Source organism: Myotis yumanensis, unplaced genomic scaffold (genome assembly GCF_028538775.1).
Source record: "Myotis yumanensis isolate MYYU_CA2020_CCGP unplaced genomic scaffold, mMyoYum1.0.hap1 SCAF_7, whole genome shotgun sequence".
Classification (NCBI taxonomy): Eukaryota; Metazoa; Chordata; class Mammalia; order Chiroptera; family Vespertilionidae; genus Myotis; species Myotis yumanensis.
Window position 1 is genome coordinate 3,824,697 of NW_027223758.1, and position 19,854 is coordinate 3,844,550.

General features: G+C 56.5%; 1 protein-coding gene across 1 annotated transcript in view; it reads right to left on the minus strand.

The window, feature by feature from the left end:
• The window catches only part of CDH4 (cadherin 4), a 332,155-nt gene that overhangs the window by 301,522 nt on the left and 10,779 nt on the right, over window positions 1-19,854 (minus strand). The gene's annotated exons all lie outside the window — the stretch shown is intronic.

Consider the following 19,854-nt stretch of genomic DNA (forward strand, 5'->3'; position numbering starts at 1 on the left):
CTGACCCAGGCTCACGGGGCTGCGGCCAAGGTGAGGGCAGGGCGTGTCCTTAGAGGCTCCAGGAGAATCTGCTTCCTCCTCTTCAGCCTCTGGAGGCGCGGTGCTCACCGGACATCAACCTCTGCTCCCGAGCTCACACCTGTCTCCTCCTTGCATTCACCAGAGGCTCCTTCCGAGGGCCGCCAGGGTCACCTCCCCGCTCGGTGTCCCCCTGAGTCACATCGACAACGCCCCTTTGCCACATAAGACGACGTATTCTGGGGACCAGGATGTGGGCATGGTCGGGGGCCACCACACAGCCCCACCGCGGGTCCCCAAGTGGGGTGCACAGGACATGGTGAGGGGCACCTGCCTCAGGGTGCCATGGGGTCGGTTAATACAGCGAAGATTACCTGGCCCTGCTCCACCTCCATCAGGACCTTCGGAGCAGGAGGGTGGGACCCTCCGTTCTTGGGAGGAGGAGAGCTCACAACAAGAGACCTGACGTGCAGATGCACGAGACGCCTCCCCACGTCTGGTTTTTAACCTGCAGCCAGACGTCAAGCTGGCTCATCAGTCTGGCTGCTGTTATTCTGGGGAGACCTGTTTGCAAAGTCTAAAAAGTGCATCATGAATCGACAGACAGCAAACACATCTGCTCTCAGTGGCGAGCAGGCGTGGACCGCATGTGCAGGTACAGGCAAGGGGCCGGGACAGTCCGTGCGGCTCCCGGACTGAAGCCCACCTGTGGCCAGGGGCTGGGATGGCTCCCACGGGTCAGCTGCCCAGCTGTGGCAGCCTGTCACCTGCCCCCGACAGTAGGTGCACTGTTTGGGGTGGTTTCCTACTCTTGTCAATTGGATCTGAGAAATGAGGCTAACCTTCCCTCCCCTCCGCATTGCTCTCTACGTACCGGCGTGTAATTACACCTGAGCCCACTGCCCACGGCCAGGGACACTTCCGACAGGGCGTCAGCCACGAAGACAGCGTGCACGCGCGTGTGATTTCCAAACCCCCGGCTGCTAATGAAATCCCAAACATTCAGATTTTAATTGAACTAGATAAAGATTAAGAAGCTTAGCAGCAGCTGGCATTACGAATTAGCTCTCAGCCGAGTTTTATGTTGCACTAAATCACTGCTTTTGTAATCGTCCTAAATTGTCTTTATCTTGCTAACGCAGAGATGTTCTCTGCCGGCACCAGGCTTCCTGCGTCCCCACCGCCGGAAACAGTTTGATGTGTGAAGTCTTAGTAGCAATTTTAATAATATTGTGATCTACACGTATGATGTATATTCAATAAATTCTTAACACTAATTAGAAAAAGAAGTCGAGGCCTTTACGTTACTGGTTTTGGAGAGGAGTGGACCGCGGAGATGCAGGCTGGGAAGAAACGAAGGCGGCGGCAGAACTGCAGCGGACGCCCAGCCAGGCACCAGGAAGCGTGAACTGGGCAGCCAGGCATGGAACTGAGCAGCAGCCCCGCCTAAAGTGCACCTTCCTGCGTTTCCAGATGCTGTCCACGTCGGCCTCCCAAGTGGGACTGTCCATTATTGCAAGCCCGTCCACACGGGTGCCCTTGAGCCGTGCCCAGCCCAGCTTCCCCTCGACTCCTGCATGTCAGAGGGCCCGAACACCTTTCCGGGGTGCCTACTGAGAAGGTGGGCTCCGCTTTGCTCCTTCCCTTTCTAGGGCCACAGTCAGTAAGCTGAGACTCCCCCGTCTGTGCAGGGGGCTGGCAGCAGTGGGTGGCAGACCTGCAGGTGAGACACCGAGATGGCCCGTGGCACAGTGCTCAGCTGCCCTGGCTTCCTCCTCACGGCGGACACCTGGGAGGGTAAGGAGGCTGAGAGCTGGGGAATCTGTGCTTCCCAGTGGCTCCTAGAGCAGGTGGGAGGGTCCTGCCATCAGTCGGCATGCAGGCAGGGCCAGTCACTGCAGCCTGAAATGGTCTACAGTAAGAGCCCCGGGCACCTGCCTTCCAGGTGGCCCACCAGGGAGCCAGTGCCGTTCCACCACAGGAAATGGAGCCCCGGAGTGGGAGCCGGCTGCCCCGCCCCTGCAGGGGCCCTTGGTGGGGAGGAGGGCTGCCCAGAGGCCAGGGCCAGGGTGGGAGCTGGGTGGTCTCCCCATCACTGTGGAGAGAACCCAGAGGGGACCAGCCCAGCCTGGGCTCTTGGAGGGGGGGTGCTGAGGCTGCAGGTGCCAATAGGAGGCCTGGGCCCACACCTGCAGCACCACAGCACCTGCAGCACTGCAGCACCTGTAGCACCCGCAGCACCCGCAGCACCTGTAGCACCCGCAGCACCCGCAGCACTGCAGCACCCGTAGCACCCGCAGCACCCGTAGCACTCGCAGCACCTGCAGCCCCGCAGCACCTGCAGCACCCACAGCACCTGTAGCACCTGTAGCACCTGTAGCACCCACAGCACCTGTAGCACCCGCAGCACCACTGCACCTGTAGCACCTGTAGCACCCGCAGCACCTGCACCTGTAGCACCTGTAGCACCCACAGCACCTGCACCTGTAGCACCCGTAGCACCTGTAGCACCGCAGCACCCGCAGCACCTGCAGCACCCGCAGCACCCGCAGCACCTGCACCTGTAGCACCCGCAGCACCTGTAGCACCCACAGCACCCGTAGCACCTGCACCTGTAGCACCCGCAGCACCTGTAGCACCGCAACACCTGTAGCACCCGCAGCACCACAGCACCTGTAGCACCCGCAGCACCTGCACCTGTAGCACCCGCAGCACCTGTAGCACCGCAGCACCCGCAGCACCCGCAGCACCTGCACCTGTAGCACCCGCAGCACCCACAGCACCCGCAGCACCTGCACCTGTAGCACCCGCAGCACCCACAGCACCCGCAGCACCTGCACCTGTAGCACCCGCAGCACCTGTAGCACCCACAGCACCCGCAGCACCTGCACCTGTAGCACCCGCAGCACCTGTAGCACCCACAGCACCCGCAGCACCTGTAGCACCCGCAGCACCTGTAGCACCCACAGCACCCGCAGCACCTGTAGCACCCACAGCACAGCCCTGAACCCCTCTCCTCCAGGAACTCCCTTCCCCAGCACCTGGGCTTCTTCTGGAACACACCCCGCCCAGGGCTTTTGTACCTGCTGTTCCCTCTGCCCAGAAACTGTCTCCTCAGATGCTCCTGTGTGGCTGCCTCTCCTCATTATTCAGGTGTCCCCTTCTGTTGCTTCACCTGCCAGGTGCCCCTGCCTCAGACTTCACCCCGTTTTCTGCTTTGTATCACCAGCCTCCCCCCTGGAGTCTGGCTGATTCATGGTCAGCCTGCTCTGCCCTGGCCCGTGGACCCGTCAGGTGCAATCGTCAGTGCCTAGGAAGCCACGCTTGCTTGTTGAATGAATAAACACACATGCTTCCCTTTAAAACCCTTTTCATAATGTCCTTTTGTAAAGCTGGTCCCTGACCCAGGCACCCTGCTGCAGCGTCCCCACCAGGAAGAGCCTGGCCGACGTCTGGGGCCTCTCACACGTTGGCAGGTTGCTGTTTGGGGCTTTGGGCCTCGTGCCTGCCTGCACAGAGTGGTTTCACGAACCTCCCACAGGACCAGGTGAAAGGGACAGGATCGAACATAGAGCCCACAGTGTCGCGACGTCCCGAGACCCACGTCTGAGTCCTCACGTCAACCCCGAGGTCCGTAGTGAGGCCGCTGCCCCGCAGCACAGCGGCGGGGACCGAACTCGCCCGCACCGGGTTCTCTGGAGAAAGTGCCTCTGGGAGTGCCTAACAGGGGAAGCCACCCACACACAGACCGGCCTTTCTGGTCCGCCACCTCTTCCTCCTTGGCTTTCTCAACCTGCGCTGTCCCCGCGCGCATGTGAGTCCTGGGCTTCCGTAACAGAGCCACAAGCGGGGGCTAAAGCAGCAGAGCGTCACCTCGCAGATCTGCAAGCCAACGTCGGGATCAGGATCGGGGCCCAGGGTCTCGCTCCCTCTGCGACCTGCTGGGGGACCCTCCTGCCTCCCCCGCCAGCCTTGTCCTGGTTGCAGACGCAGGGTTCCCACTGCCACCTTCCACCTTCCCCTGCAGGCCCCGCCCAGTGCTGGGGAAAGGGTCTCCTCCCTCCCCATCAGGACACAGTTCACGGACTCAGGCCCCTCAGGTAGCAGGGCCTCATCTCAACTTGATTAAAATGATGAAGGCCCTTTCCCCCCCAAATAAGCTACACTGCAGGACTTCAACATCTCTGTGGCAACACGCTCAACCCACAGCACTCAATGATACTCTGACTCAAAATTCTGCCACCGGGGCTACAAACTTCACCACTTTCAGAAACCACCGTCCCTTCAGCGCGTGCCTGGGGCCCGAGTCCACGCCGCTGCACGCACCGCCGCCACTGCGAGGGGCTGAGCAGTGACTGAGCCCAGACCCTTTGCCCAAGACGTGGGGATTACGTTCTCCAGTACGTGTTCTTTTAAATTATTTTTTAACTCTTTTTGGCAAGAGAAAGGGTGGTGACGAGAGCAGAATGAGCGCCCTGTGGCTGGGAGAGGCTCAGGGTGCCGGTGGGAAACTGTGTGTTGATTTTCAAAGAAGCCGACAGCGAGACCCCAGGCTCGGCCCTCAGACGACAAATGCAGACGGCACGGCATCATTGCACATCCACAGGGCTAACCAGGACCTGCTGATAAAAATGTCCCAGAAATACAACCCAGAGAGGAGAGTGGGGCTCTGAGAGGAAGAGGCCAGGGAGAAGCGATGCAGGCCTGGGCTGCAACTCCTTGGTTCTCCGGGGGGACTTGATCGTCCAGGAAACTGATCAGTACAGACAACACCATCAACCCAGCCGGCTCCTTGCACAGAGCCCAGGACTGAGATTCTCGCTGGTGTCCAAGGTCAGGTGGCTCCAAACACAAGCCAGGAACCAGCTCCCAGATAGGCCCGGACGCCAAGCCCCCCAGGCAGCAGCGACACGTTACTGAAATCGCCACACAGCGCAGCCTTCTGGTGCCCAAGCCTTCTTGGGACTCCTGGGCGGGCGGCCCTTCGGTGGGCTAATGCACCCCAAGCCGGCCCGACACCCCCAAACCCAGAAGAAGATGAGGGAGGCAACACAGACACCGCCACTGCCAGGAGGAGCATCCGGGTTGCCATGCCGACCACAGTTGCATTTGCCTGATCTCCCCACAGACCCATGGAAGTGGCGCCCAGGGCGTGTGCATATCAGATTAAAGGAACACGCTGAAGCAGTGCAAACCCGTAAAAGGTTTGACGCGCACTCGTGTCTCCATTGCACGAGACAGAGGGAATGGAAAACATGCCTTGGTGGTGAGGAGGGCAGACACGTCTCTTCAGGCGATGGGCAGGGCTTACTATGCACGAGGCTCTGTCCCTGGTGCTCGGAGAACAGAGACGCGGCCCGGTCCCGGCCCTCACAGAGCTGGCCTGGTGGGGGCCGCACGTGCTCAATGACACTGAAAGCCACGCTCAGCACAGGGCTCAGTGGTGACAGGCCTCTGCCATGGTATTGCTTTTCACCGTTGCAGGGCATGCTCACCCGCAAGGCGGATCAGGTCCCTGTTGGCATTAGGAACCCACCACCCACCGCAGGGGAAGAGAGCTGCTCCACCCGAGGCTCAGGTGGGTTTCCCCACTCCTGCTACTCATCCCAGCCCCACGTCCTGCCAGCCCCACCCGCAGCCCCAGAAAAGCCTGCTGGGTAATAGCCATTATGAAGACACTCAAATTATACCTCCTCCTCCCCCATCGGACCCACCCATCCATCCATCCATCCATCCTCCCTCCATCTATGATCCATCTATGCATCCATCATCCACCCGTCATCCATCCACTCATCCTTCTGCCTGACTGGGCCTGAAACACTGCTCCCACAGGTTATGTCCAGTATCATGCACTGTTACCAAGCAAGCCTCAGATGCCCCTTCTACGCAAAAGCAGAGGCTGCTCTGGCCCTGGCATCCTCTCCAGGCACCTGCCTCCTGGCACCTGAGGTCCAGTTCCTCCCAGTGTGGCCAGCTGCCAGGCTCCTGGCCCTTCCTGTGGGAGCACCGGCTGCCCCGAGCGCGAAGAGGGCCGCAGGGGTGGAGGCTGAGCCAGGCTCCCTCCAGCTGGTCGCTGGCCCGTGCACCTCCGTGTCCATACCATGGCGTGGGCCCACCCCTCCGGCTGCTGGCACCGCACCGAGTGGAGGAAGTGAGCAGGCAGCCCCTAGCATGCTGCTCGGCCCGCACGGGCCACCACTGGGACCAGACAAGGCCTGTCAAGCAGGGCCGGCGTGGAGGAGCCGCCCCTTCTCCACGGTCCCCTGTCACCCCAGAAATCCCCCCAGGAGTGCCTCCGATTTTTCCACTTGGCCTGGGAGCCAAGCAACGGCTACTTCTGAAGGAGAGCGTTTCGAAACCTCTCTCGTGTGGTCAGCGCTGGAGACAGGAATTCCTGGCTTAGGGCCCTGTTTGCCTTCAGCAGCATCCGTGGGAGCCCTTTCCCGGAAGCTCCCTCTCCTCCCCAGAAGCCAGTCTGTGATTTTTGCACGGTGGTTCCCGACTGCTGATGACGCTGACCACTGGTGAACCTCGACAGACACAGCTGAAGAGCTTCTGCTACTGCCCGTCGCCCGCCTCCTCCTGGAGCCCTGGCAGCGTCCACACAGGGCAGTGGCTCCAGCCGCAGGCGCCCATCTGCGCGTGGCCTGCAGGGACCGCTGCCCCAGAGCTGTGCCTCCAAGGATGGTGTCGCCTCCTTAGGCAGCACGTGCGGCCTGGGCCCATGGGGACCGCAGCTCTGGCCTGCCAGCCACCACAATGGGGAGCAGGGCCTTCGGATGAGCAGGCTCCTGGGTTAGGAACTGCTCAGTGTCCACTGAGAAGATGGTGCCATTAGCAGGACCCCCAGCCTGCCCGCCCCCACCCCAGCCCTGAACAGGCCTGCCTGAGGGCCCGCAGGTCACCCTGGTCACCCCCCCACAACCTCAAATGCCAGTGGGCAAGGAAATTGGGTTGTCGGTTAAGAGTGACAAAGATGATTTTTCAACTAAAATAGTTTACATGGTTCAGCTTTAGGGGCCTGAACAGCACACAGGGAAAGCCATTTTTATGGGCCGTCCCGGGTGAGGGAGGAATTCTGGGACATGTAACGAGAGCTCCACTGAGGAGTGCATTCCACCCAGAAAGAGAAGCAGGAGGTGCACCGCCAGCAGCTTCCGTCCCAGGTGGGTCCGGGTGGATGAGCCACCTCAAAGCCGATCACTGTCCCTCCCAATCCCACTGGCTGGAATTTTCTTTCATTCTGTGGAACTCAATCTCACAGGAAAAATCTAGCCCCTGTCCTGGCTGGTGTTGCTCAGTGGTTAGAGTGTCCTGAGCACTGGAGAGTCTCAGGTTCAATTCCCAGGCAAGGGCACGTGGGAATTGTGGGTTGGCTCCCTGCCCATCTATCTCATCGATGTTTCTCTCTTTCTCTCTCCCCCTCCTTCCCTCCCTTCTCCGTGCTTTGAAAAGCAATGGGAAAAAATATCTTCAGGTGAGGATAAAAAAAAAGAAATCTGGCCCCCAAACGAACTCTCACCTCAGCTGGAGGAGAGGTGACCGAGCCGCACCTGGGCTCCCTGGTGGCACAGGCCGCGAGGCTCTCCGGGAGCAGCGCCATGCTGGGTGATGAGGCAGCACGCTGGCATTTGGGTTTCACGTTGGTGCAGTAATCCTTTCATTTCCTTATCGGGGTGAGCAGAGCAAGCAGGAGGCGAGGAGCCGGTTCGTGCATAGCTCCAGACTTTCGGCTGCAGATCATTAAATTGAGAACTGAAGACACTATCCATCAGTGCTTAATCGTGTTTCACTTCCTTTTATCTTCCCTTATTACAGCCGCGCACGCCACCATTCCGCTTGACGGCAGGCGGCAGGCGGCAGGGCAGGGCGGGCCTCTGCTCTCCCCAAGTCCTGGGTTCTTCTGCCTCCTCCTTGAGGCCTCTCAGTCCCGGGCACAGCTGCCTACTGCGTGCCCATGGCCTTTGACCCCTGTGCCTGATCCTGCACTTCTGTGGCCACTGTGATTGTCCAGCATCCGTGGTTTAAGGCCCAGGCCTGCCTTTTACAGCGATCTGACCTTGACGGTGTCCTCTGAGCTTGCCGACCAGTTTCCTCATTTGTCAAGTGGGGCCAATGACAACAAACTTCATAACATCGTTGGGAGGACTAAAAATCATGTATGCAAAGGCTCCGGACTCCCCCAGGGCACTTTCCTCCCAGTGCACAGACCACAGGAGCAGAGGGAGGGGCTGAGGCAGGTCAAGTCCCACCCACAGCTCGAGGCTCTAAGTCAGCGGTTCTCAACCTGTGGCTCCCGACCCCCTTGGCGGCCTAACGACCCTTTCACAGGGGTCACCTAAGACCATCCTGCATATCAGACCATCCTGCATAACAGTAGCAACATTACAGTTATGAAGTAGCAATGAAAATAATTTTATGGTTGGGTCACAACATGAGGAACTGTATTTAAAGGGCCAGAAGGTTGAGAACCACTGCTAAAGTCTTATTGGGACACAACTGCACCCACTTATTACAAATCGTCTGAGGCTGCTTTTGTGCAGTGGCAGACTCGAAAAGGTCCCAAGGCCACAATGGGTCACTGTCTGGCCCTTTATGGAAAAGGCCAGGCGACATGATTACAGGGGCCTACCTTGACCTGGCAGCTACTTTAACCCTGATTTCAGGCCTTGGAAACCCCATGGCCTTTCAGAGAATCTGTTTTGGAGTCTTTATCCAGTTTGGATAGGAGTTACTTACTTATTGATATAAAAGAACCATAACTGAGTAAAAGAGATCCACACGTTAGCATATGGTAAGCACTTAGGGACAAACTCTAAGAATTCACCAAATGTACTTGAAACCGACCCGAAACTTTCCTGAGGGATTTCGGTGGTGACTGAGCTAGCAAACCCAAGCCGTGTTTGTAGGTTGAAGACCGATGCTGGAGTTTCTCCCAGTTCATCTCTACACTCACAGGACGCAATCACCCCTGATTGAAAACTGACAAACATGAACACACAATTTGCAAAAGAAAGCAGGGAGGGCAAAACATATTGGTCAAATGCCTAACCTCTCAGCTAATTCAATACATGCATAGATGATGCCATCGTGTGCCTGTCCCGCTGGAAAACATGTTGAAAGGGTTGGCCATGGAGAGGCCTCGGTCAGGGGAGGTGTGGGAACAGGAGTGTCCCCAAATCCTCACCAGAAACATAAATGGGCCCTGCCTCTCTGAAACGTCCTTGAGCCGCGTGGATCCAGGGCTGTGTACGAACCGCCTCTCAACTAGAAATTCTGAATTCTGCTTCCACTGCTCCACTGTGATGAGAAGAGCTGTCAGATGTTTACACAGATTTTCATCATGGTGTCATCTCCAGCACAACACATGTGTACCACATGCACACCACACATACGCATGTGTGCAACACACCCACGCAATGCTTGCACACATGACACACTGGCATGTGCATGTGTGTGCAGACACATGTGTATACACAGTATACCACACTATATGCATGCATGTGTGCACGCTACATGTGCACACACGAACATATCATACATGTATGTCCACGTGATGACATATCACATATATACAATGCTATGCATGGAAATTGAAGTGCTGGCCAAGCGTGTGTTCCCACAGCCTTAGGCGAGGCACACCCTCAGGAGGGCGAGGCCCAATTCCCAGTCTCCCCCATGTCTGTACCCTCCCCTCAGCCGCCGCGCCCCTTGGAGACCCATAACCTCGGGGCGACTGGAGTAGAGAACATAGTTCTTCAACTGGCCCTGACTGAGGGTCCCTCTGAGCCGGCCTCTCGGTGGCTGCAGGGAGCGGGGACCCCTGGAACCTAGCTTCTGAAGCCCTTGGTACTTTGGCAAAGGGTGGGTTAGAGCAGGCAGCGGGCCAGGGTGAGGACTGAGCCGCCAGCTGGGTGGCAGGCAAGCCACCGCCTAGGCCTGGTTCCCGCCCAACGAGTTGAATGTTCCTGATGCGTGTTTCATAGAATGCTTCCGGATGCAGTGGGGACAGAGGGACAAGACAGCCCTTAGGAACGGCAGTCAAGGCGAGCGGCTGCTACGAGGCAGCCCTCAGTGAAGGAGAGGCAGGGCCTCTGAGCAAAGCCACGCACCCAGGTTAGAACACAGACCCTGCCTCAGGGCCCGATGGGCACCGCCCAGCGGCTCCAGGGGGAACTGGGGCTGGAAGTCAGCCCTGCCTCTGGCTCATCTGAAGCTGGTGAGCCGCGGAGACGGCACACAGAGGGAGGCTGTCCGGCAGGAAGACTCCGGTGCCGTACTGTCATTGTTATCCAATTATACCCTGGGTACCTGGAGCCCACAAGGCCCATGCAGGGGCAATCCCATTAGACGGAGACCCTCATCTTACTGTGCTTGGGTAATGGCTTAATAAATAAACCGAGGAAGCCCCACTACAGAGACCCAAGATGAAAAATATGCTGGCTTTTCCACTTTATGCCCATCTTTCTCTAATTATCTAATTACTGTGCTCTCGTATTTTCTTGCCTGTCAGTTCTGGCCTCTGCCGCTCTGAGAGGTGGGAGGGAACTCATCTGCTTCCTCCTACAAAGATGCCTCCTGGAGGGAGGCTCAAGGCGTGTGACCGGGACCTCGGTCTCTCCATCATACATACCCTCCAGTCACTCCCCATGCTGTCACCCAGCACTCAGACACGCAGACACACCCACTCACACACTCACATTCACACCTACACTCACTCAAATACACTCACATATACACATTCACATGTACACACTCACACACATACACACATTCACACACATTCACACATGTACTCACACTCTCACACTCACACACGTAGACACACTCAGTCCAGTATTTTAATAAAACTATGAGACAATGGAGGGGGAAGTAAGTAATTGGCTTAGCGCAGGCAGAAGGGAAGGGAGAGGACAGCAAAAGATAGCTCAATGGGGAAATGACATTGGCATCAGGAAGCCCTTAAGATCCCACAGATGGCAGGGCCAGCGGTGGGGGAGGGGAAGCCCAAACAGAGGGACAAAGCAGACAGGGCGAGGGCGATCGAGCTGCCTGGCAGGTGATCCAGCACAGGTGCCTGGCCAGGTGGGCGCCGCACGAGGGAAATGGGGGCCTAGGAGTCTCCAGGATCTGGGGTAAACGGGCCCTCAATGCCTGTAGCTACATTGCATCTACAGTGTTTATGAAGTGAGACACCACCACCAACAGTGATGCATCAAAGACAAGTGTGGCCCCACCTCCCTCTGCCCAACAGCTGCGGACCGTGACCTCTCCAGGGCACCTGTGACATTGTAACAGGCCCCGTCCCCACCACCCAGAACCACCCGTCTGGGCCTCCTCAGGTGTCAGCCCATCAAGACACTGGCCTTGGCCCCAAGGGGAAGAGCAATTAGAGGGCGCGGGTCTGAACACCAGCTCAGGGTGTGGGGCTGTGCGCGGGGCTGTCGTTTTCCTGGTGGGGACAGGAAGATGGCTGCATACGGGATCACACTGATCCACGGATCAAGTTGGCCCCCAACCCTCTCTCCCCCAGCCCCCAGGTAAAACCCAGGCTTAGCACCTGGATCAGGAACGTCCCGCACAGATCGGTGGCTTACACCGCGTCTAACGAGGGCCTCTAATCGGACAGTGAGACCATTTCAAGCAAAGCCCTAGGCTCCCCCTGGTACAGACGGCAAACATGTTTGGTTCGAGGCTGCAGACATGCGCTCTGGTGCCACATCCTGGCTTCAGAGCCACAGAAAGGAGGCTCGCGCTCAGGAAAGTGAAAGGGGTGATGGGACGCAGTCGCTCCTCGAGGTTCCCATGCCCAGCAGGCACTGTGCGTCGCCCCGAATGGTTGTCATGCTAACAATGCACAGCCCCAGACCTGTGTTTTAAGAGGCAAAACCACAATCATCGCTGCACGGCCTGATCGCAGCTCCACATGCTCTGCACCAACGAACCAGCTGTGCATTGGGGCGATGGGGCGGGGCCCGCTGGTGGTGCCAGGCTGAACAGCCGGGTCAGCCAGCTCCCACCGCATTAATCCTTCCCTTTCGGTAAAAACCCAATCACTTTCTGGAGCGGCCACAGCCTCTAGCAATCAGTCCTGGGGCTGCGCGATGGAGATTACCAGCGCACTGTGTTAGGAAATAAGTAGATAAGCGCCTGCCGCCAGGCTCCCAGGGGACACGCAGGACGCGGACTCCTTCACAGAAACGCCGACCAGTGTCCGCCCTCCACTCGGTCTCGCCGTCAGCTCCCCGCACCCTGGAGTGTGGCCAGGAACGTCCCCGATACACATGCTCTCCTCAAGGATGCCTCTCCCAACAGAAGTTGTAACCGGGGTGATGTGTAAGCAAGGAGGAACAGTATTATTTCAAAACTGGTAAGGGAGGGATGCAAAAAGAGAACTACATAGCAGGTAGCAGCGTGGAGGGGCGCTTTCCCAGGAAACACCCCCTTTCCCAGGGAGGAGGGGAGGTGCTTTTCTGTCTAGGAGAGGGGAGCATCCCCTCTCTTGCAGCCCCTCTTCAGCTCAGAGCTGGAGGAAGTGATTAATTAGGGCCTCCTGGGAGCTTCTGCCTCAGAGAGCCACTAGGGACTTCTCCTCCGAGGCGGTCCTGGCCAAATCCTCCTTTCAGAACCGACAATGGGCGGGGCTCCTACACCCGCCAAGGGCACAGGCACCAGCACTGGCACCCGCACTGGCACGGGGCACGGGGGCGCCAGGGGCAGGAGGCCAGGCTGGGAAAGGGCTCCCTTCTTGGCGCTTCCTTTCTAAAGGGAGGAGAGGCCACTAATGACATAATTTCAAGTGAAAGAAGGAAGCAACCAAGCACCTGCTCTCAAGCTCCGCTCCTCCCAGCCCCTCTCCACCTGCCCCGCACCCCACTGAACCCCGCCCCCTAAGCTGCCGGATTTAAACGCAGCCCCTGCAAACCCAAGTGGGTCAGCCTCAGGGTCCCAACCAGTCCCCAAAACAAACCTTGGCACGTTGAAGAGAGACCTTGGCGACCCTCGTTTTTATTTTTCAATTAGGAAAAGGCGAAACCACGATTCTCACGCCTCCACAAAGCCATCTCGTTAGTGGCACCTTTTCTCAGGTTGCAGGGGAGGTGAGGCCTCCAGGCTGCTGCTGCTGAAAGTCTAATGCGTGTGCAGGTGAGGACCACGGAGGCAACAGCAGGTGAGCAGGGAGATTTTCAGAATTTAAATGCAGACCCTGGCCCTCAAGGCTGAGCCTCACAGTGGCTCAGGTATGTGGCTCCACGCCAGCCGAAGCAGGACTGAATCCTGCTCAAAAGAAACCAGGAAGGCACTGCCCTGGCCGGTGTGGCTCCATTGGTTGAGCACTGTCCCAGGCACCTAGAGGTCAGTGGTTCCATTCTTGGTCAGGGCACATGCCGGGGTTATAGGCTGGAGTGTGCAGGAGGCAGCTGATCAATGTTTCTCTCTCATCAATGTCTCTCTCTCTCTCTCTCTCTCTCTCTCTCTCTCCCTTCCTCTCTCTCTGAAAAATCAACTGTATATATATATGTGTGTGTATATATATATATATATATATATATACTTTTTTTTAAATCCTCACCCGAGGATATTTTTTCATTGATTTCCAAAGACAGTGGAAAGGAGGGAGGGAGAATGGGGGAGAGGGGGGAGAGAGAGAGAGAGAGAGAGACCTCAATGTGAGACACATCAATGGGTTGCCTCCCACACATGCTCCTACTGGGGCTGGTGAACCTGCACCAAGGTAGGCTCCCTTGACCTGGACTTGAACCCTGCGGGCATTCAGCTCTAACCACTGAGCAACCTGTCAGAGCAATAAAAACACATTTTTTTAAAAACACAGAAAGGCAGGCCCCGGGCCTCTGTGCCCCTGACTCTGCCCAGCCGAATGCCATGTGAATGGGCTCCCTGTGATACAGCGGAAGACCCCAGGCCCCAGGGGCTGGGAATGATCGCAGCAGGAGCCATTCTTTGCCCAGCGAGGCTCCTGAGTTGCAGGTGCACCACTCTGCCTCCTCACACCTGCATCCCAGGTAAGGCACCCGACCAGGGAGAGGAGGGGAGGCCGAGTGAGGAGCTCCCTACTCTCCAACCCCTGGTGCCAGTACTCCCGTGGACCAGAACCCCCGTGGGCCAGAACCCCTGTGGGCCAGAACCCCTGTGGGTCAGTACTCCCATGGACCAGAGCCCCCGTGGGCCAGTACTCCCGTGGACCAGAGCCCCCGTGGACCAGAACCCCTGTGGGCCAGAACCCCTGTGGGCCAGAACCCCCGTGGGTCAGAACATCCGTGGGCCGGAATCCCCCATGGGCCAGAACCCCCGTGGGCCAGAACCCCATGAGTCAGAAACCCCCACTGACTAGAATCCCCGTAGGCCAGAACCCCTGTGGGCCAGAACCCCCATTGACTAGAATCCCAGTGGGCCAGAACCCCCGTGGGTCAAAAACCCCCACTGACAAGAATCCCCGTGGGTCAGAACCTCTGTGGGCCAGAACCCCCATGGGTCAGAACCCCAGTTGACTAGAATCCCTGTGGGCCAGAACCCCCGTGGGCCAGAACCCCATGGGCCAGAACCCCCATGGGCCAGAACCCCCGTGGGCCAGAACCCCCGTGGGCCAGAACCCTGGTGGAACAGAACCCCCATGGGCCAGAATCCCCATGGGCCAGAACCCCCGTGGGCCAGAACCCCCGGGGACCAGAACCCCCGTGGGTCAGAACCCCCATGGGCCAGAACCCCAAGGGCCAGAATCCCCGTGGACCAGAACCCCATGGGCCAAAACACCCATGAGTCAGAAACCCCCACTGACTAGAATCCCCGTGGGCCACACCATGGGCCAGAATCCCCCATGGGCCAGAACCCCCGTGGACCAGAACCCCCGTGGGCCAGAACCCCTGTGGGCTAGAACCCTATGGGCCAGAATTCCAAGCTAAGCAGTGCAGACAACCTGGTACCAATTTCAGGGGCTGCAACTACTAGGTGTACCAGTTAATAATGTGGATTTTTTTCAATAGCTGGAGTTACACATATGTTGATATATATTTGCGATTTGATATGTATGCAATTTTGTTGTATTGACAGCAAGCTTTAAAACTTCGTTTGTCAAATTTGCTGAAGGTGTTAACATCATAGATATCTTTATGCTTAAAAATTTCAAATTTTGTGCCAAAAAAAGAGCATTTGTGGGAAGTTTTAATTCATTACTTTATTTTGAAGAAAAAGTTATCGTATACTTTGGGAAGCTTATGGTGAACATGCTCCATCTCAAGATACTGTGAACGCTGGTTTGAACGCTTTAAAAGTGATGATTGATGTGAAAGACAAAGAACGTCCAGGTCAACCGAAAAAGTTTGACCAACAATGACAAGCATTATTGGACGAAGGTGCATGTCAAACTCAAAAACAACTTGCAGAAAGATTAAACGTTGCTCAGCGAACAATTCCCGATCGTTTACAAGCAATGGGAAAAATTTTAAAGGAAGGAAAATGGGTGCCACATCAACTGAACGGAAGACAAATGGAAAACCGAAAGTTCATCAGTAAAATGTTGCCTCAACGGCACGAATGAAAGTCTTTTTTTGCACTGGATTGTGACTGGCGATGAAGTGATTTTATTTTGAGAATCCCAAATGCACAAAATCACGGGTTAACCCAGGTTAACCATCAACATTGACTGTAAGGCCAAATCGCTTCAGAAAGAAGACAACACTGCGTTTGGTGGGATCAGGAAGGTGTGGTGTATTATGAGCTTCTAAAACCAGGTAAAACCGTTAATACTGATTGCTACCGAAAACAAATAATCAATTTGAACCACACTTTGATTGTGAAATGACCAGAATGGGCCAGAAGACACGGCAAAGTAATTTTGCTTCATGATGACGCACCATCACACACTTCAAAACCAGTTAAAGACACGTTAAAAGATCTTGCCTGGGAAGTCTTAACCCACCCGTTGTATTCACCAGACCTTGCTCCTTCAGATGACCACTTGTTCTGATCGATGGCACACGCACATTCTGAGCAGCACTTCAAAATGTACAAAGAAGTGGAAAATTTGGGTTTCTGAATGGTTTGCCTCAAAACAAGAAAGTTCTATGGCGACGGTATCCACAAATTACCTGAAAGATGGGGGAAATGTATAGCTAGCGATGGACATTACTTTGAACAAAACACTTTGGATGTTTCTCTTGAAATTATCATGTTTTCTTTGATTACAAAATCCGCCATTATTACCGGTACACCTAGTAAAGTCTGTCACCGTCACCGCGTTTGAAAATCACAGATTGTTTGAGAACACTATGCTCACAGTTTCAAACAAACCCCTGCCCCACAGCACATATCACAGCCCCACAGGCACAGCTCAGGTGTATCAAGGTGGAAGCACCTCCTGCAATAAATGTGCACCCACAATTCCTGGGGCTAGGAAGACTATTTGTGAAATGTTTCAACCAAAAATACTCCAGCGAAACACCCCCACCTCTTGAAGATGCTCCGACCTTCCCCTGAAGGTGCCCTCCCTCAACCAGGAGGGACGTACCTGAGCTCCGACTCCGACTCCAGCCCCGCCCCCCATCACCTTCAAAGGATCCCAGACTTCAGAATGGATTTCAAAGGCCCCTGCAGTTTTGGCAGCGTGACATTTTATGTCTTACATGCCACTTTTATTAGCCAGGATTGCAGAAAATTGATGCTTACCAGCCATTAACATTTCAAGCATGTAACTCTATTTTTTCCCCCCGCCTGGAAATATAGCTTACATTTCTCTGCGGATCGATCTGTAAGCTGCCCAGTTCCTTTAAGAAAAAAAGTCATTGTGAAGATGCTCTATTCTCAGGAAAACACAAATTCTATAATTTTACGGACTTTTGATCACAATTTTATAGCCTTCAGCCCTCTACCGGTATTCTGTTTTTTATCTTAAAATATGAGAACTGCCTAAGACTAGTTGTATAACCCCTTCTTTGTCTCTGAGGGAAGGTGGGAGCAAATGAGATAACTCAAGAGAAAAGTGTCCGCATCACACAGGGAGGAGGCTATTGTGTGGCTACCCTTGGGTACCTGACTTTCTAACTCCATCAAAACCTCGAGCCTCCAGCATTCAATATGACAGGACATAACCCAATCAAGCCACGGCCTAGTAATAAGTAACAACCGACAACTTCTGTCCATGAGCTGCCCCTGCGACTCGGGGCTTTAAATAAGTCATCCATTATTTATTCATGCAATTTTAAAACATGCCTTTTGCCAAAAGATCTCTGGCCACACATAAGAATGTAAAGGCCAAGCAGATTTTAAAAAAAGTCATAAAAACAAACCAAACAAAATCATAAAAAGCCATCGAATCGAGCTGCCATCCACTGGAAATGACCGTCTCAAAGGCCAGCTCAGGGCATCTGGGGGCTGGGCCCTGGGACTAGAGATGGGGGTGGTCCATGGAGAACTGGGCCCATGTGGCAGGGAACAGAGGGGCTTCCTGGGGGGCCTGCAGTTCCTGCAGCCCCAGGTAAGGAGACAGGAGGGGCGGGACCCATTCCCCAGAGCCGGACACCACTGGGCGGGGCCTGTGGTCTACACAGCGATGAAAGGGGCAATGACCGCGTGTCAGTCCCAGCGCCAGCTTTCTGCAGGCCAGGCACTGCTCCCCAAACCACACACGTCTTCCTGTGCAAGGGGAACTGTCACCCCTCCGCGGGGAGGTGCCACAGCTCACACAGGTACGGACCCGTGCCTGGTGCCGCAGAGCTGATGACTGGGGCATGGGGCTGGAATCCCGGAAGTTGATCAGATCCTGGGTGCCCCGAGGTGCCTGCTCTCTGTGGGGGAATCTGGGCTCAGGGGACAGACAGGTTGGGTGGAGGGGTGGCCTCAGGAGGCAGGCTGCCTGTTTAACTCGGGGCTCCTCCAGGATAGGCTGCAGGAGCTTAAACAGGTGACCCCGAATCTTTGCCCATCAGCGTCCCCTGCAGATTAACCCACTGGCCTGGTGAGGCAGCTGGTGCAGTGCCCAGCACACAAGGGCTCTATCGATGGGTGCTGGGGCAGGGACAGGCTTCCCGTGGGGGAACTCTGGGGCTCCCCAAAGATGGCAGCTTCCCGTTTACAGAGTCCATTCATCAAAGGCCTGTGGTTCCTCCTCCACTGAGTGAGCCACAGCCTCTGGAAACACCTCACTGAAGGACAGAAGCAAGAAAGGAAAAAGGATGTCTTTCCCCTCCAAGTCCTCCTGTGCAAACCAGCCTGCACATCAGGACAAAGCCTAACCTACCTGGCAGGTTCCAAAGACAGGCCCCTCCCCTCTGCTCCTGCTCGAGGAAGGAAGAAGGCACCTGGGGACAGGTGTCAGATGCAGCCTGCGGCCAGCTGGAGAGCTGGCGGGGCCCTGACCTCCTGGCCCTGCTGCCCGGTCATTCTCTGGAGGAACAGGCCCATCCATCCTGGCTGCGGCCGCTGGGTTGCCCATCCCAAGGCAGAGAGAGAGGATGCCCAAGGTACTGCAGCAGCTCGGCCGTAGGACCTGGAGCCCCGGCAGGTACCCGGGGCTCCCATCAGCCATAGAGCCAGCGGGCAGGGCAGCGTGGACTGTCCCAGGTGTGCGTGAGGCTGCCTAAGTGCACCTGCAAAGAAGTGACGGGGCAGGGATAGGCCCTCGGCCTGAGCTCGGCAGCCGCTTTCCGGAGCGAGTGTGCAAACCTGGGCTTGCAGAGGAGCTACGCAGCCAGGCAGCAAGCACGCGGCTGCTGGAAACACAGGCACGAGACACGGAGCCAGAGATGCCTTTCTGCATTTGCACAGTCAAGCAGTTCTGGGGAGAGAGACGAGTGTTCCTCTGTGGAGGCCTCGCTGCAGCGGGCGGGCTGCACACTCAAGGAGCAGCTGCTGCCTCTCCAGCAGCCGCGTTAAACAATCCATCGCACACGCAGCCCTTCACACTAGCACAGTGTTTACAGTGCATCTATGCGGGACGGTGGCAGCGAGGATCCCTGTTAGGACTGCACCTGACAGGGAAGATAATGCGGGGGGCACGAGCGTGCCATACACATTTTAATTCTGATGAAACTGCTCTGTGACATAAAATACTACATTGCTGCCCTAAAGCCTCATTTGCTGTGCCAACGAGATGGAAAGCAAAGCATCGCCCCCACCGCCCACCCGAGTGGCACTGGAAGGCGCTGACCCCCACCAGGGCCCCCGTGGATGCCAGCGCCTCAGACCCTGTCGCCGGAGACCAGCAGGCTCCATGAGCTTCGGCTTCCCTAGAGATGGATTAAATAGCCCGACTCCCAGCCACAGCCCCAGCATGTCTGATCGGGGCGTGGGAGGGCCCTGGGCTATGGTAACGAGTTCTCTTCAAGGTCGGGAGGGCAGACACCTGAGATCAAGATGTCCCAGGGCCTTGCTGCCCCCGCAGGCCCCGCCCTGCTTCTCTGGGCTCCTGGGGGCCCCAGGGGTCCCGGCTTGTGGCTGCACCACCCCGTCTCTGCCTCGGTCTTCACGTGGCCTACCTGTGTCCCTGAGTTCCCTTCCGTCTCTTATAAGGACCTTGTCACTGGATGCAGGGCCCACCCAGATAATCGGAGAGAACATCATCTGGAGACCCTTAATTATACTGCAAAGACCCTTTCTCCAGACGAGGTCATAGTCACCGGGCCGGGGAGATGTATCTTTTGTGGCCACCGTCCAAACCATTACAGTAGGTCTGGGAGGGGACCCTGGGGCTTGCTGGGTTCAACAAGCGTCCCCCAGTTCCTGGACCACATTTGGACCTCCTGCCCCTCTGCTTTGCAGATAAAGAAACTGAGGCCCAGAGAAGGGAGGGTACCCCGATTCAGCCCCTCTCCCATGAGTGCC